Source organism: Vidua macroura, chromosome 4 (genome assembly GCF_024509145.1).
Source record: "Vidua macroura isolate BioBank_ID:100142 chromosome 4, ASM2450914v1, whole genome shotgun sequence".
NCBI lineage: Eukaryota > Metazoa > Chordata > Aves > Passeriformes > Viduidae > Vidua > Vidua macroura.
The window spans coordinates 34,329,057-34,335,056 of record NC_071574.1 but is presented as its reverse complement, the minus strand read 5'-3'; positions in this window follow the sequence as shown (position 1 = coordinate 34,335,056).

Below are 6,000 nucleotides of genomic sequence, written 5' to 3'. Positions count from 1 at the left end.
CTTAGCTTAATCAATAAAGCAACCAATACTCCAGTTTTCTCTGAATTAATTTTTTAAAAGCAAAATCAATTTTTCTATGGCATATCTCCAAAATTCAGAAAGCTTACCTCAGATACTGACTGACAAGTGGAATTTTGAGATAATTTAATCTAAGCAATAATAATAAAAAATATTATTAAAGGATATGCAGTAATTCCTGAAATAAACTTAAATTCAATCTGAATGTTCAGGATGATGTGTCTTGTAGCACACTTTTTTTTTTTGGCAAGAATCATCCACTAATTATCATCATAAAAATACAACAGGGAATGCAAATGCTATATTCCTTTCTTCAATAAAATGTTTAGTGTTTTAAGTGCCATACTGTCATTGAAATTAGCCTTTTGACTAGAAAAAGTAAACCATTTCTTAAAAGGATTAATTTATTTTTATTGTTGGATAAAATTCCTTTAGGTCTCTCAGGAAAATTCTGCACATAAAAAAGAGTACAGACAGTATGCAGCCACATGAACTACATCTGTCTCTTGGGCAATGTCAAGACAATTTTGTACATATTAATTAGCTGACTGAGAAGTCTCTAAGTGTGTACAACAACTCAGAGCATCCCTTCTGTATGTCACTTAGTGAACCCAAACAGATCATGACAAGAGATCCTGTGCACTAGCCATTGCTTCAGGAGTCCTGTATGTTAGGATGTTTCAGGAGAACCAGGAACTACTGCCCTGAGAGAACATAAAACCATCTCTGCTTAGACAAAAGATGAGTTTAGGTGAATATCCTGTCTGCAGCAAAAGATGACAGTGCTCATCTGAAAGAAAAGTGTAATTAACAAAGCTAGTGTAGGTGCTCCTAGTCTGCAGCAATCTGTGGGCCAGGAATTTTCTACAGGCAGGAGTGTTATCTTTATAATTATTAAAAACTTTGAGTATCCAAAACATTCTGTGGGGAGAAGTTCCATAGCTCACTCTTCTATGTTGTGTGAAGGACCTTTTTTTTTTTTTTTTTCATTTTGACCTGCCACATGAAGGTTTTAATGTTTTAAGCCTCTTGTCATTACCAAGCGTTGTTTCTTATTCATATTCCTCCTAAATCTCTGTGACAGTACATGTGGATTGTCTTTTTGCAGACTGAAGAAGGCTGTCTGTTTAGTACAGAATCTTCCCTACATTTCTTCCAGTTCTGCTGTATCCGTTCTGACATAAGGAATTGCATACGGTATTCAAGATACAGAAGCATAGTCAATTTATTCTGTAGCATAATATTTTTTATGTTGTGTTCTCAGTTTATTTTTTCTCTTTTTCTTTCTCCTTCTGTCTTTGTCTTTCTCTTTTCCCCCTTTTTTTTTTTTTCATTCTTACAGAGCACTCAGCTACTGCTTTCATAAACCTATTTATTATAATTGTAAGGTGTTTTTCCAGATTTATTTATTTTCAAGGATCTATTTTAGTATCCATAAAGCTAGGACTCTTTTGTCTCATATGTTTGATTTTATAAATTTTGTTTCTGAAATTTTCCTGCCTTCTATCACCCAAGCACTCAATCTTTCAGTGTTCATCTACAATTATTCACAGTCACCCATATGTTTACTACTGTTATATGTGTAAAGGTTAGCACATTTTGCCACCTTATTGCTTTCCAGATCTCTTGTGACAATAGATAAAACAAATTTTCATATACAGTTTGTCTATGTCCATATATGTCCATCCTCACCTGAGCCAAGAAGTATTACAGGCAGATTAAGCACATCAGCTCTTCTAGATATTCAAAATTCATTTTAAAAAATTAATCTGCAAATAGACCAGAGATCTGAATTCAGAAACTCCCATAAAGTTTCTGGACTCATGGTTCAGGATGAAAATAATAATAACAATAACAATATGGATTACTTTTCACCAGCTTAAATAAGTGGGGACTGAATACTGGCACTGCTGATCCCATTTGCACGGTACGTCTCCTGTTGCCTGGTCAAAACTGAGGTAATTTCTGTAACAAATGAGCACTCAGTGGACAGGGAGAAAGGTTTTGATAGTTTCATAAGGTCTGTTTTACTTTCTTTCTGAGGCACTGTAGTAGCATTGCTTTTCATCTTATTGTACAGTTCATCAAACAAAAAGAAACATTTTTCCATTTTGTGATGTAGAGAGTGGACGTTTTCTAGTCCTTCTGGACCAACCATGATTCACATGATTGTCTGAGATTGCAGGAGCCTGAACAAGAACCACATCTCTTCCACAATTGTGTTCCTTTCCTTTGGTTTTCAAAGAGCCTACCAACAACAACAAATTACTACAAAAGAGCAAGATTAAGTCAAACAGGAAAGGAAAGAAAGGAAAGAAAGGAAAGGGGAAAGGGGAAAGGGGAGGAAAGGGGAAAGGGGAGGAAAGGGGAAAGGGGAGGAAAGGGGAAAGGGGAGGAAAGGGGAAAGGGGAGGAAAGGGGAAAGGGGAGGAAAGGGGAAAGGGGAGGAAAGGGGGAAGGGAAGGGAAGGGAAGGGAAGGGAAGGGAAGGGAAGGGAAGGGAAGGGAAGGGAAGGGAAGGGAAGGGAAGGGAAGGGAAGGGAAGGGAAGGGAAGGGAAGGGAAGGGAAGGGAAGGGAAGGGAAGGGAAGGGAAGGGAAGGGAAGGGAAGGGAAGGGAAGGGAAGGGAAGGGAAGGGAAGGGAAGGGAAGGGAAGGGAAGGGAAGGGAAGGGAAGGGAAGGGAAGGGAAGGGAAGGGAAGGGAAGGGAAGGGAAGGGAAGGGAAGGGAAGGGAAGGGAAGGGAAGGGAAGGGAAGGGAAGGGAAGGGAAGGGAAGGGAAGGGAAGGGAAGGGAAGGGAAGGGAAGGGAAGGGAAGGGAAGGGAAGGGAAGGGAAGGGAAGGGAAGGGAAGGGAAGGAAAGGAAAGGAAAGGAAAGGAAAGGAAAGGAAAGGAAAGGAAAGGAAAGGAAAGGAAAGGAAAGGAAAGGAAAGGAAAGGAAAGGAAAGGAAAGGAAAGGAAAGGAAAGGAAAGGAAAGGAAAGGAAAGGCATGACAAGAGGACTCCTGGGACAGATGGAGGAGCAGCACGAAACACTACTTCCCTGAATGAGAAACCAGAATGTAGGAGGAAAAGCAGAGGCAAAGAATTTAGGAAAGACATGTGCAATATATGTTCATTTTAGTTTCTCTTTCCAATTTCTTCAGATAATTTTGGCACTTTGGGTACAACTTATGTATGTGATGTGAAATCATCTTGCTTTTTCTGATGACTATTTTCAGAATAATCACTGAGTAAGTGATCTCAACTGTGTTTGTGCCTTATTGGTGACGTTATGAGAGATTCCATCTACAAGATTTTCCATTTTGTCTGAAGATATTGAGCTCATAGGCACTATAATTTCTCTCAAGAATAAGATAATATTTCATCAGACAGGTTTTCAGAATTACTGTTTTCTACAGACACAGTTTTACTTTTGAGGTTTGGAACTGACTTGCAGCTCTCAAGAGGGCCAGTGTGATGCACATCTTACCTATCAGTGAGGAATCAGTAATGAGAGTGGAGCACCAAGGCAGTGTGCTTTCAGTAGCCATTTTTGCTAGGCAGGCATGCTTGCATTTCCTGTAATATTTTTATTTTTGTAAGTTTTAGGTGTTGGAAACCTTTTTCTTAGTTTGATTTTTTAAGAGTACAGAGAATTATAATTAAGCCAAAAGCTTAATTGATTCTCTGTAGTTCAGTCTGAAGGCAATGGAAAGATTAAACCAGTGTATTTTGTGGAAGGAACACCCTGAGTACCAAATGAAATATGAAGGCCAAATGAGCATGCATAAAATTCTTTAGGACATAACAATTTTCCAAAAGCTATTCAACGAGTCTAGATATGCAATTTTCTCACCTGCTGATCTCCTGTATATTCTTCTTACCCTATGCTAGCCTGCTTTCTTCAAGCTCCAAAGAAATGCCTGCTTATGGTATTCCATGCAAACCAGTTTTTGTTTCAAAGGGACTTTTTAGAATTTTTCATACTCCTTCTGTTATCCTGTTTCTTAACATTTAGCGTTTGGAAAAAAAAAAGTCCAACACAAACCAACTTCCTCATGAGTACAAGGAGATAAAACTTTCAGTTTTACTCATGTCTGCAAGGACAGAAAGGTTGGCACAATGAAACACTCAAAAAATGAGAACTGGAGAAAAGGTAAAACCACCTGTTTTACTGACAGTGCCAGTTTATGCTAGATTGAAGTTATCCAAATACAATGTATGAAATACAGTCTGAGATGTAAAGTGTGCAGAAATCTACAGCAAAACATCTGAATAAAGTGACAATTATTACATAAGTGGATTAAAAATTATAATTTTTAATTTGTTCACTGATTTCATGCTTAATGTCTGTCATATATTGACACTTTAATAAGTGCCTGTCTACCCAAAACATTATTGCAAGCAAGGAAAGAATGTTAGGCTGTGCAGACAAGATGAGATAGATTGCTTGAGAGCATATATCAGGACAGAAAGAGAGGCCTTCCTGGCTCCAGACAGTCGGTAAAGTCCTCTGAGAGCTACAAAAACTTCACCCAGGGTTGTGGAAGACATGCCTGAACCGTGATAATCAGATAAAAACCCAGTTCACTAAAACTTCTTCTATTTCTTATAGAGAGGTCATTACAGGGAAGCCACATGCAAATTTACTTGAGTTACTCTCTCCAAATGTGAGTCCCTACAAATTCCAATACACTGACTATGCAGACAGTTGAAATTTCTGAGCTGTTTATACATACCAGAATAAATCACATTTATAGATGCAGCTTGGATCCAGTTGGTTTTGTAACAAATCAAATTATGGTTATATTAGTATAATTCAAAATACTGAGTGAAATAAACTAGAAAAAGAATGCAGTAGACTCCAATGATAAATAGATGTCATTGATAAACAAACTGTACAAACTCTTAGAATAATTGGAGGTGAACTTGTCCATTGGTCTGTGAAGGGATTTGAAATGCTACTGTTGAAATTGGTTGTAGGCAGCTCAGTCATGGAAAGATTTCTGGCTATATTTGGGAAAAGTAAACTACAATATGAATATGGTAAATAAAATTGAACATTTTTTCCATATTTAAAAATGTATTTTTGGGAAAAAAATCCTTAGAAGTTCTGTTTTTTCATCTAGTTATAAGCTGCCCAACTCTTTATACGAAGAAAGAACTAAGAAATTTGTGTAATTTAATTATGTACAATAATTTTAAGCTTTGAAATGAGTAAAACATTCTGTACTGTAGCTATTTTAATCTCCTTTCTGTACTAGATATTTCAGCTGTGCAAGCTACAATATTGATTCATCTGGGTGGAATGAAATATGACTAGCAATAGGGATACAGAAAATTCTGTTGATCTGATTTCTTTTCCCTGCCACTGTTCCTGACCATGAATACCTTAGCTTCTAATAGTTCAGCCAAAGAGTGAAAAAAAGGGCTCTGGGATCGGAGCAGTAGCTTCAAAACTGTTGCAAATTTAAGCTCATGGTTTCCCTATTGTTGTGGTACAACTCCCTTTCCTCTTCTATGCCGCTCTAGAATCTTGCAGAAACACAAAACAACCTGAGTTGGAAGAAACCCACAAGGATCATCAAATCCAACTCCTGGCCCTGCACAGAACACCCCAAGAGTCACACATATGCTCAACAGCATTGTCTAAATGCTTCTTAAACTCTGCCAGGCTGGTGCTGTGACCACTTCCCTGGGGAGCCTGCTCCAGTGCCCAACCACCCTCGGGGAGAGGAACCTCTTCCTAATATCCAACCTATGTCTCCTGACACAGCTTCATGCCATTCCCTTGGGTCCTGTCACTGGTCACTACAGAGATCAGTGCCTGTCCCTCTGCCTTCTGCTTGTGAGGAAACTGTAGACCATGATGAGGTCTCCCCTTGGGCTGAACAGACCAAGTGAACTCAGCTGCTCCTCACACAGCTTCACCTCCAGACTCTCCACCATCTTCACTGCCCTCCTTTGGATGCTCTCCAGTTGCTTTATATCCTTCTTATATTGCG